The sequence below is a fragment of the Ovis canadensis genome, chromosome 21, assembly GCF_042477335.2.
Source record: "Ovis canadensis isolate MfBH-ARS-UI-01 breed Bighorn chromosome 21, ARS-UI_OviCan_v2, whole genome shotgun sequence".
Taxonomy (NCBI): Eukaryota; Metazoa; Chordata; class Mammalia; order Artiodactyla; family Bovidae; genus Ovis; species Ovis canadensis.
Window position 1 is genome coordinate 35752649 of NC_091265.1, and position 13319 is coordinate 35765967.

Here is a 13319-nt window from a genome sequence, read left to right on the forward strand (position 1 = left end):
ACTGACCTTTTCCAGTCCTATGGCCACTGCTGAATTTTCCAAATTGGCTGACACATTGAGTGCAGCACTTTCACAGTATCATCTTTCAGGATTTGAAATAGCTCAACTGGAATTCCATCACCTCCATTAGCTTTGTTCATAGTGATGCTTCCTAAGGCCCACTTGACTTCACATTCAGGACGTCTGGCTCTAGGTGAGTGATCACACCATTGTGATTATCTGGGTCGTGAAGATCTTTTTTGTATAGTTCTTCTGTGTATTCTTGTCACCTCTTCTTGATATCTTCTGCTTCTTTCAGGTCCATACCATTTCTGTCCTTTATTGAGCCCATCTTTGCATGAAATGTTCCTTTGGTATCTCTGATTTTCTTGAAGAGATCTCTAGTCTTTCCCATTTTATTGTTTTCGTCTATTTCTTTGCATTGATTGCTGAGGAAGGCTCTCATTTCTTTTTGCTATTCTCTGGAACTCTGCATTCACATGGGTATATCTTTCCTTTTCTCCTTTGCTTTTCACTTCTCCTCTTTTCACAGCTATTTGTAAGGCCCCCTCAGACAGCCATTTTGCTTTTTTGCATTTCTTTTTCTTGGGGATGGTCTTGATCTCTGTCTCCTGTACAATGTCATGTGGAAGACCATAAAACTACCTGACTACCAGCATCTGATATCATTGTCTTCCCAAAATGATTCAATTTAAGAAAAAGTAAAAGATGTAAAGGTATATTCCCAGTAAGGATGCTTAGCATACGAGGCAGAGATTTTTGGTATGGATGACTGATCAGACCACCCCAGCAAATGAGCTGTACTCTATTGATCTGTGAGCTGCAGTTAATAGTCTGGGTGTTTGGTTAGACTACTGACATGCCTCAAAATGACCTGTAAGCTGAGTTACCCTGTGGGGCTGAGTGAAAAGTGAAAGTCACTCAGTCGTGTCCTATTCTTTGCAACCCCATGGACTGTAGAGTCCGTGGAATTCTCCAGGCCAAAATACTGGAGTGGGTAGCTATTTCCTTCTCCAGAGGATTTTCCCAACCCAGGGGTTGAAATCAGTTCTCCCATATATCAGGCGGATTCTTTACCAGCTGAGCCACCAGTGGGGCTGAGACATTTGGATAAAAACCAACTTTGCTCTCAATAAATTTATTAGATTACCCATCTAGATAATAATAATTACCCATGTGGATACTTACCAGAAAAAGTGTCTACACTGAAAAAGGAAGACATAACCAATGAATAGAACACTTTTCTAGCTAAATGCATACATTCAATTTAAGCTCCAGATCAAGTATGTGCTCAACTCACCAATTCCAATTAGTTGCTAGATCCACTGCAGAAAATGCAGATACAATCCTAGACAGGGCCTACATGCATGGATTGCCACTGCAGATAGAAAGTGTCAAAATGGTTGGAAAGGCTGTTCAACCTCCTAGGCCCTGGCTAATGCTAAAAATACTGTCCATGGTTAAATCCATGGAAACAAGTCTAGCACATTCTTAGCTTGTAGATTGTATTGAGTTTCTCATTCTGTCCAGAGGACACTGGATTGTAACTACAATCAATACTTTCTCTGGCTTTGGCCTAGTCACATGCATAATTCCATTTACTCTGGCCACACTGTCCAGACCTTACAAGACCACATTTGTTTTCTTTTTGGGTTCTCAGAGCATTGCCTTCGATAATGACCCCAGATTTACATCTCAACAATGGGTCCTATCATGAGGTAGGCAATGGATCCTCCATGCTTCAGATCAATGCAGAACCACCAAAGTGTTTGAGTAGTGTGTAAATGAACAGAAAAGAGACAAGCTTAGGTGGCTGAAAGGAAGAGACAAGATAACCCAAGCCTGAACTACGTACGTATCTCAGGCAAGCAATCCTGAAATCCCTGAAAAGCCCTCATTTGTAACTTGCTTAATCATGCTATCTTTCCCCTTCCTTCAACTGTACACCCTCAGACTCTATGGAGGACACTACAAGAGCCTTCCATCACTTTTGACCCCTTCTCAAAGACTGGGAATTTAGGATAGCTACAGGAAGTCCCTGATGATCTTCACATTGTGAACTTTCAAAGATGTGAATGTGCATGTCAACTGCTGTAAGCCAGCTGTTATACGGTATTACTGTAGTTTTCAAGGTACTGTTAAGATTAAAAATGGCAACCTGTTCCTGTTAAAGTTGGGAGCAAGTGGAACTACCGAAGAGGGGGTGTGGAATCTGTGTTGCTATGGTAGCAGCTTTCTCGTCTCCTACACTGTCTCCTGTCTTAAGGTGTGATCGCAATTCCTCAAGGGACACCTGAATCAATGAAGCCGACAAAGTCGAATAATCCATTATTAGGCTGTTCTCTACCCCTGGGAGGACCGATCTTCCTGCTTCGGGTGATGTTAACCATGATCCGGGTTTGCTGGTGCCTCTGACATATTCGCTGATTAGGCTTATACGCCCACAATTTCTGGCTCACTTGAGTCTGTGATGGGACGCCTTATGGTTCTCCGTTGGATCCTGAAGAGTCAAGACATAGATTTGAAGAGGTAGGCTCCATCCGTAAATCCTATCTGTGGTTTTTCAGACCTCATCATAGGCAAAACTTTGCCTGGAGGGCCTCATGGAAGCAACTCTTCCTACACCAGAACTGATACACAGCTGATGCATTGCAGTGTTTTTGGAGGGAATTGAAATAAAAAACTCAGGTCCTGCAAACCTTGATTTGGTCATGCAAAGAGCTATGTTCCTAGTCCAGTTGCCTCTATTGGAATGGCTTCTAATTTGGGACTTCTGCTGAGTCAGTTTTCTCTACTCTATACTTTTTCACTTCTATCTATTTTCCCTTTCTCCCTGCTATGTCTCTGAGTTGATTAAAAACAGTAGACTTTTTTCCAGGTGTCCTCAGCAGTGGCAAAATTCCCCCAATTGCATTGTGTAATCTGACTCTTTCCTGACAGGTGCAATTCTATTGGGAAAAAGCAGAATTCAGGGCTAGTACTTCTTTTTGCCTCTTGCTTTCACTGTGGCAGCTCTATAGTTTCCTGAAAAGTTGACAATAATAATAATATATTTTTTTATAATTTATTTTTAATTGTGGGATAATTGCTTTCTGTGTTGCATTGGTTTCTGCCATACATCAACATGAATCAGTCACAGGGAATCATGTGGCTCTTGGACCTGCCTCCCACCTCCCACCCCATCCCACCCCTCTAGGTTGTCACAGAGCACTGGGTTGAGTTCCCTGCATCAAACAGCAAATCCCCACTGGCTATCTGTTTTACATATGGCAGTGTGTATGTTTCAGTGCTACTCTCTCAGTTCATCCCACCTTCTCCTTCCCCCGCTGTGTCCATAAGTCTGTTCTCTATATCTGCGTCTCTATTGCTGCCCTACAAATAAGTTCATCTGTACTATTTTTCTAGATTTAATATACATGTATATGATATTTTTCTCTTTCTAACTTACTTCACTCTGTATAACAGGCTCTAGGTTCATCCACCTCACTAGAACAGACTCAAATGAGCTCCTTTTATGACTGAGTAATATTCCAATGTATATATTAACCACACTTCTTTATCCATTCATCTGTGGATGGACATCTAGGTTGCTTCCATGTCCTGGCTATTGTAAATAGTGCTGCAGTGAACAATGGGGGTACGTGTATCTTTTAGAATGGCTTTCTCAGGGTATATGCCCAGTAGAAGGATTGCTGGATCATATGGTAGTGATAATAATATTTTTAATCAGGAAAAACTAGTCTCCACTATACTGTAATATTACTTCTAAAAGATATTGCTTTGGGGAAGTTTGAATCTGCATAACCTTAAGACAGACCATTCAGAAATAGCTTAAGTCAGCATTATAAAAAAATGTAAGTTTAATTTATATATTTTAATTTAAATTTAAATTTTCTTCCTTTAGAAATCTGGGATATCATATACAAATCCTTTTTGTTACATGATTTTGCTGACATGAGGTAACGACACACTCATATAGAAAAGAAAGCATAAGCCTTTAGACGGAAGACGTGATAATTTAGTTGATAGATCGTAAGATGTTGAGTCATGTTTACCAGTAGGTAGATTTGTGTAGGTTAAAAATATCACAAAGTAATAGAAACTTCTTTAGTTTCCTCCATCCATGTGTTTGGATTTATTGATGGATTGATTGACTTTTTTACACTGGCAAGTCCCTCTAAAGGATAGGAAGGGTGGTCATCTTGTCTGGCTTCATCTTCTCTTTGCCTTACATTTTTGAATTAGCATCAGTAAATTTGCCCTTAGAAGTTTCCAGGAGGAGAGGAAATGTTGCTAGTTTTTTATCTTTCTAGCACTCTTGTTCCACTGCCTTTGGAATGATTGAAATGATAAACTGACCTCAATGCTCTCAAGTAGGTCAGGTTAAGACATCGTCCTTCTCTCTCCACTCTTATTATCACTTAGTTGAAAACTCTAACTTTTCAAGGCTCCTATCAAATGTGGCTAGCAGTATTTTAACATCTGAGTTTATTCCTAGAGCTGTGAAGTAGGCCCTTAGAACTTTAGGAAACTCAAGGTTATATTTCCAGAGAATTCTACATTTAGAGTTTCAGATCATGTCAAAGTAATATTAAAATGGAACAGTCCATACTACTCACTGGACACCATACTATGTTTTTCTAGTCACTGACTTCTTCCTCCTTCTACATGCCTACTGTCCTGCTTTGATGGTGAATGATCAGTGCCATTGCAAAGTCAATCCCTTCACTCATGCCCTAGTCCCATCCCCTCATTCCTACTAAAGAACTTGGATCCTGTGTTTCCTCTCGCTTTCATGCATCATCAAGTTTATCTTTTCTCTCTGATCTTCTCAATAGCATAAAGAAACTATTATAATTTCCATCTGAGGCAAAACAAATCAACCTCCATGCAAACCCTACCTTTTGCTTTTGCTTTCCTTTTTAACACTTGTCCTAAAATTTGTCTGTAATCTGTATTATAGATTGATGGGTGATATATATTAAAAATTCCTTCCTTCCACTCCATGTTATGTCCATCTTAATCAGGCTGTGATTCACTTATGCTGACAGTTGTCCAGGAACCCAATGTTCTCCCTCTTGTTAATTACAATTGTGATTTCTCAACCTAGGCTATACTTAGACCATCACCAGAAAAATGACTCAGTTAAGCCATCCTTCCTCCTTCAGACGTCTTTCTTTGACCTTGCAAGATATAATCCTTTCATGCTTTGTTTGGTTTTGGTTTTTCTCCTGAGTCTAACAAACTCTTCTGATTCTCATTTGATTTGTCTTCATAGTGTGTGTGTGTGTATGTTAGTCATTCAGTTGTGTCTGATTCTTTGCGACCCCATGGTCTGTACTCAGCAGGGTCCTCAGGCCATTGAATTCTCCAGGCAAGAATACTGGAGGGGTTGCCTTTCCCTTCTCCAGGTCGTCTTCATGACCCAGGAATCAAAACGAGGTCTCCTGCATTGCAAGCAGGTTTTTTACCATCTGAGCCACCAGGGAAGCCCCAGTAATACTGGAGTGGGCAGCCATTCCCTTCTCCAGAGGATCTTCCCAATCTAGGGATCCAACCCAGGTCTCTCACACTGTAAGCAGATTCTTTACTGTCTGAGCCACCAGGGAAGCCCTGTCTTCATATCTTGGATTTTTACAAATGAAAGTTTCCTGGCACTTATTTTTATGAATCCTTTTCTTTTCAACCTATGCTAACCCTACTATGATGTTACATAATCTCATTTAAAAAAAATTTTTATGTGAACCATTTTTAAAAATATTTGTTGAATTTGTTACAATATTGTTTCTGTTTTGTGTGTTGGTTGTTTGGCCAAGAGGCATGTGGGATCTTAACCCCTGGCCAGGGATTGAACCCACATCCCCCTGCAGTGGAAGGTGAAGTTTTAACTATTGGACTTCTAGGGAAATCCCCATATTTTGTAAAGTCACCTGTATTTAATATCTGTAGATGTATATATCATCTGTCTAAACTCAACTCTAGATAAATACATCCAAATGATTACTCATGACCTTAATTTACTAACAGTCCTCTCAAACTTAACATATATTCCCTTCAAACCTGCTTCACAATCAGCCTCATCATTTCTGTAACAATTCCATTCTTCAAGTTAATACTTAGAATTATTTTCACTTCTGTTTCTTAATTGCCATATCCAACCCATAAAAATTGTCTTCTCTATTAGCAAAATATATCAAGAATGTGACTAGTGAGCATTTCTCTTCCCTGTACTGAACCATCTTGTTGAAGCTTATATTATTTTCCTTGTATTACTATAGAGTGGTCACCTAATTGTCCTCATGGCTTTTCCATTAACTCCTTTGGTATACTCTTGACTGAGTAGCCCAGGTAAATTGTAAATCATAATTAAATGCTTCCATTTCATTCAAAATAAAATCCAGTCTTAAACACCTACAGAATCTGTCTCCATTTAACACTTGGACCTCTTCTAGTATTTTTCTTCATGCTCAATCATTATGAGTGACAGACTTCCTTGCCATTCCCCAAGTCAAATGCTTTGAAATTTTCTCCACCTATATCTTGCTTTCCATGAATAGCTACTTGCATTGCTCCCATATTTCCTTCAGGTTTTACTCAAATGTCACCTTGCTTTCTAAGCCATTCCTGAGTACTCTGTTTAAAATTCTCTCTCCTTTCTCCAAAACTCTGTTGCAATTTCCCAATTTATTGTTCTCCATAAAATGTTTCTGTTAAAATACTACAGTTTATACATAACTTATTTTTATTGTTTTGTCTACTTCTCTAGAATCTTGCATTGTCATCATTTGAGACTCAGTAAGTAAAACAGAATAGCAATCCACACCCAGATCTATAGATTCAATACCTGCATTTAACAAGATCTATAGGTGACCCATGTACACATTTTGAAAAGTACTACCCTAGAACTATCATGAAATAACATATATTAATCTGTTTCTTTGAGAGCCTGGCTTATAGAAGGTACTCAATAATATTCATTAAGTAAATGAGTAAATGAATTCCAGTTTTAATAACATCTCACAATTATTCAATCTCACATTCACCTCCGCCAGAAAGGACGGACAGTGAGGATAGGAAATGATGATACTAAGTGCTTTCAGTATATTAGGAGAATTAACTGATCTGAATGTCATTGATTTTGATGTAGGACATGTTCTCAGGTGGTAGATTGAAAGTAAAAATCCAAAGTGTAGCTTTTCAGATCAGTGTCATATCCTTATATAGTCACTCTCATTTATTTCTCTGTGAAGTATTTTAAATTGCAAAACATATAAGCAGTTGAGTTGAGAAAGTTATTAAAATATATGAGAAATTAAGAATTTCATATTGAAAGCTCTGAGCTCAAAAGCAGCTAACCTGCAGAAGGCAAATTTTGATTTGAGCATTGGGAGGCATTTATTGCTTTACATGCTCCAAGCTGAACCTAATTATCTCATAAATAACCAAGCATGAACACACAAGCAATGATCCTCTTAGGCCAAAATTAAAGTAGTCAAAACTGATTAAGCTGAAATGAGGAAATGTACCCATGGGCTTGTTTTTCAAAGGTGCAAACTCTTCTTTTTTATTTCAATTAGTGGTATTTTCATTTTTTTAATAAAATTTATTATATCCCCCAGTTCTGCTAAGTTGGCCCTGTTGATTGCATAATTTTTTTTTTTTTCTGGAGACTTGTAAAGTCTAATGTGGATTAGAATAAATATTTTCACGAATATTTCCTCCTAGTACTTTTAGTGAGTAAATATCCCTGTTTCCACTTTGGGTCACCATTTGGACAGGAAAGTAGCCATAATCAACACTATCACCCTGTTACATTAAAATTTTTTTAAGACTTTGCTACCATTGATAAGAAATAATATCTTTTAAAATTATAGACATTCACATTTACTCAAAAATAAGTACTACTAGAGAAAAATATGTGAAGCTACATTTTTATATTCAAAGTTTTCAATATATGAATTGAAACATTTATAATTATATTTTGTTTGGTGCTTATATATCATATAGAACAGCAATATTGTTTACAAATGAATGAAACAGAATAAAGAACAATAAAACTCCTGTAAGTTAACACAGAGAAGATGAGAAGATCAACAAAATAAAAAGATAAAAGTAAAACCAACAAAGGAAGGCAAATTATTATTATTATTTATTATTTAGGGCTTCCTAGGTGGCACTGGTGGTAAAGAACGCTCCTGCCAATGCACGAGATATAAGACATATGGGTTCAGGCTCTGGGTTAGGAAAATCCCCTGGAGGAGAGAATCCCATGGACAGAGGAGCTTGGCAGGCTACCGTCCATAGGGTCTCAAAGAATCAGGCATGATTGAAGCAACTTAGGACATTATTATTTAACAGATCAGAGAGGATCAACTGAGAGAGAACTCAATGCCTTAAACAGTTAATAAAATTGTTGACCTGCCTAGACTTGCTTGCTGCTAAGTCACTTCAGTTGTGTCCAACTCTGTGTGACCCCATAGATGGCAGCCCACCAGGCTCCCCCATCCCTGGGATTCTCCAGGCAAGAACACTGGAGTGGGTTGCCATTTCCTTCTCCAATGCATGAAAGTGAAAAGTGAAGGTGAAGTCGCTCAGTTGTGTCCAACCCTCAGCAACCCCATGGACCGCAGCTTTCCAGGCTCCTCCGTCCATGGGATTTTCCAGGCAAGAAGAGTACTGGAGTGGGGTGCCATTGCCTAAGACTTGCTTAGGATGTTCCAAATTGAAATGTATTCTGCACTAAATATTTTTACTTTGGAGAAGTTTCTAATCAACCACGACCTCCACTGTTTCTTCTGACCTAGAGTTTATAATCTATGTCATGAAACTCTCACTCTTTTGATATTATAGGAGAGAAGAGAAGGAATATATGAAGGTATTATACATAACTGGATAGGCTAGATTTGTATAATGTTTCAACATTAGGGCTGGGGGAAACATGGCAAAATAATTTTGTCAGTGACTTTTGCTCAGCTCCCTTTAAATTACCTGAGATCTCAGCCTTTTGACATCATAAAAATGTAATTTGAAGGAACGAAAAAACAAACATTATGACAATTTATTCCATCTTTTTGTTATACAGACTAGAAAATTTAGGCCAAGGTATATACAATGTTTGCCCAGAGTTGCACTAGTGGATATGAAAACTATGATGGTTAATTTTATGTTAACCATATCTTTGTCCTGAGGAACCCGGATAGTTGGAGAGTTTTTTAGATGAGATTATCATTTAAATCTGTAGATCCTATAAAGAAGATTGTCCTTCCTTAAGTAGGTGGGTCCAATCTAATGAAGGCTGAATAGAACACAAGAGCTGGCTCTCCTCCTAGTAAGGGAGAATTCCTCCTGCCCACCGCTTTCAAATTGGACAGTGACACTTTCCTGCCTTCACACTCACACTGAAGCACTGTCTCTTCACTGGTCTTGAGCTCGCTGACCTTTAGACTAGAACTATACCCTTGGCTTTCCTGGGTCCAACTTGCCAGCTTATCCTGCAAATCTTGGAACTTATTAGCCTCCTTAATCATATGAGACAATTCTTACAATAAATCTAATGTATACATCTTACTGGTTCTATTGCTCTGGAAAACTTGGATAATACAAAAACCAAGACAGAGCCCAAGGCTTTTGATTTTTAGAGGTTTTTTTTTTTTTTTTTAAGTCATCCCCTCCTCTATCTACTTTCCATTAATTCATACTGAGAAACTGCCAGGCAGACAGCTTACCTCTTTACAGAAAGGACCATTATGATAGACTGACCTTAAAAAGCACCGGATGGACTCTTTTTACCTTCACAAAACCCTTGGTCCCTAATGGTAAACAATCTTTCCTTTTTTGAAATCCCCAAACCACTTCCTTGCTTTTGTGTGGCCAGCCAAAGGCTGCCAATTAGAACATTTCCCCTGCTTCAAATACTCCCAATTTAATATAACAATCTTATGCTGAAATTTATGTTGAGCCATCGATGTTCCAAATATTTTTCTAACCTATACTGCTCCTATCTTCTGGGACTCCAGTTATATTCTGGTGGAACTATTTGACATTGCAAACCAATTTTAGATGCTCTCAATAGTTTTTATACACATTTTTTCTCTTTTTGTTTAGATTTGAAAATTTTTCTTTGAACTTTCTTCAGAGATCCTTTTCTTTGTCATCATTGCTTAATGCATTCTCTTTTCCCTATACCTAGCAGAATACCAGAGCATAAAAAGTATTCAAAAGCATTCAAGAACAAACGAATAACAAGAGGAAAAAAAGTGAATTTAAAACAACCTGAAAGAAGGTGGTAAACTTTGTTATCATGGGAGGCTTTCAAACTCCTTTATAGATGGATCTTCCAGATTATCCGTATTAATGATATGTAACTACTTTTAGGCATTTTATGTCTTTCTTTGGATTTCTCTCACTAGATGCTGTAGTCATGAATTATGGTTGTATTTTTTCCCCTCCTGAGATACAATACTCATCTAAAAAATAAAAGAGTTACACATTACATTTCTTTACTAAAGAGTGATATTTTTAAAAATCCCTTTTACTAATTACCAATAACATAAACCCAATCCAATAAATGGCACAATGGTGAAAATTCAGATTATTAATCTATAATATTATGAAGCCAAGCATCAATTTTCCAAGCATATCTAGAAAGTGGTTGAGTATAATAAATTTGAAAAGACAAAATTATGGATGCGCACTCCATACCTCCCTTCCCACCATGCCCCAGGCTGTCTTTCTGTGTTTTAGCTATTAAAAGGCTCTGAGAAATTTATAAGGAAGAAAATTGTTTGATGGCATTTAAAGCAGAATTTTCCAAACTTACTTAATCATTGAGTGTTTTTCTGCTAGGATATCTATTATTCCCTCTCAGTAATATATTCTTTAAAAAATATGCTACTCGATGTTTGGGTTGGGACCAGCAGCATAGCCATTACCTGGGAACTGGTTAGAAATGCACATCTCAGGTCCCACCCCACATCTCCTATATCAGAATCTTCATTTTAACAATAGCTCCAGTTGGGCAGCACTCCTGATCTTCTATATGGCTTCCTAAATACCAGTTTATTAGCAACCACTGCTTATACTAATTTTGTTTTTCACTGCTAAGTCCAACCATTGAGCTAGATGACTTGTGAAACTTTTAATCTGTTCCCAAAGGCTTCAAGGCAGCAATTTACACTTTGGCCATAAACTGTTTGTTATTCATAGAGGAGAAAGGAAGTGTAGCTTCTAAGCTTCTTACACCTCCAAAATCTCTATACACATCTAAATACTCCTCTCCCTTAAGGTGAATTCTGCAATTTTGATTTTTGAGTGGTTTGACTTTACAGTTATTTCTGCATCTCCTATTTATCTTGTCTTCTTGGAAAACAATATAAAGAAGCAGGAGTTTCAATTAATATATTACTCCATTGAGAACTGTGACAAGGACATTCAGGTCTGGGCATAACGTCAAAGCCATTTGCATACTCAGTGCCCATATCAGCTGCTGTGCCTCCACCCTGACTGGCTGGAGATGATCTTTGCTACAACATTTCCTTGGTGTAGTTAAGAAATTTCCGTGACTATATAACTCATAACCTGAACCTTGACCTTACAAAAATAAGTAAGCTACCCAACATCTTCTTAATAAAGTCTGTTTATGATTAAACTAGTCAGTGCAGGACCTATTATTTGCAAATAGAATTTTGACTGATTCAGAAGTCAGTGTCTTTCCTCACTATTTTCAAGGTCATTAAATGCTCTTCTTAAGTGAGGTATGCAATAGCTCTGTATATTAAATAATAGATTAGAACAGTGCTAGGCATGCAATAGATGGTGAATAATTATGGATTGATTGATATTTACATTACTGGATTACTGGCTCTTTATAAAGGTTGTCTTCTGAGAGTAATGTTAAAAATTTCCTACCAAGTTATCCAGATCTATAATAGGTTTAAGGATGTATTTGGAAAGGTGTTTTATCCTCTAAACTCTTCTTTTTTTCATTATGGTACCTTTATATCCCCAATAGCAAACAAAGAATCTGATGTAATAAGAGACTGTGCAGAGTGTTATCATTGACAGTTCATTTCCAATTTGCTACCTATGCTGTGGTCTATGTCACAGCCCAGACATTTCAGTGAATTGATGCAGTTTGAATGTTCAACTGGCCTATTTGCTTTTCAAGAAAAAAAGAACAAAACAGTGTCCCTTTCAAAGGGTTTTAAACTTTGCTTATCATTCTGCAAAACAGCTTATAAAGATTGCATGTGAAACTGCAGATCAGCTTAGCAATATCTAGGCAGCGGTACCTAAACTTTAAGAGTTTGAGAACAAATAATGAGTGGTAGGTTTGGTTCAATATATCTGAACATAAATTTGTAGATGCCACATTTTTTTGGTTGAAAGATATTGCCAGGTGGACAACTGTAAGCCCTATAGGGAAAGATGATGATGCTACAGTTAAACTGTCTGACGTTTTAGGCCCTTTTCCCATGTTTCTCTACGTCTTTCTGATTCTATGGAATATGTCACCTGGGGTCCCCTGAATTTGCCTTCTGTGTAGGCTTTAGCTGGTAGGAGACACTAGCAAGAGACTGGAAGATAAAAGAGAAGCAAGAGAAGTTGATGTCCCTCGTTCTGACCTCAGAAGAGTCCCTTTGCCAAGTGCCACTCCTAATGGCTTGTTCTTATCTCCAGTTAAAGCTTTCCTACTAGGTTTGGTTACTACCTCCTTCTTGGGATTCTCTCTTCAGGCTTAGTGATGGCAGCTACTCCCTACCACTGCTAGCTCCAGGATGCTTCAATATCACTCTTATATTGTCTAACCCCGTTAGTAACTGTATTTAGTCTCTTCATGAAGTTCTGAGGTGAAAGGCTTCCCTGAAAGCTCAGTTGGTAAAGAATCCACATAACTTTATTTAGTCTCTTCATGAAGTTCTAATCCATCTCTTTTGATTGGGCATCTGTTTTTCAGCAGGGACATAGTCACTGGTATCAGGAATTGATCTGGGAAAACAGATCCTGAAAATAAGAATCTGGGATTGGTTTGATCATATATTTGATGTGTATCTTTCATAAGAGATTAACTGAGTTATTGGTAATGGATGGCTTGCAGTGGCATTGTGATTACTTAACGTTTTCCCTGCAGTTGGATGGAAAGTGAAGTGAATAGAGGGCAAGCTGCTAGAAAATAAAGTGTCTATGGCACCTGGATAGTATGACAGTGGCCATTAAAGAGAAATGTGGCATTGACTCTGTTTCTATCAAAAATAGAAAATATGTATAAAAGAAATGATGAAGTTTAAAGAAAATTACTGCGCAGCTCAAGGCGCAAGAGG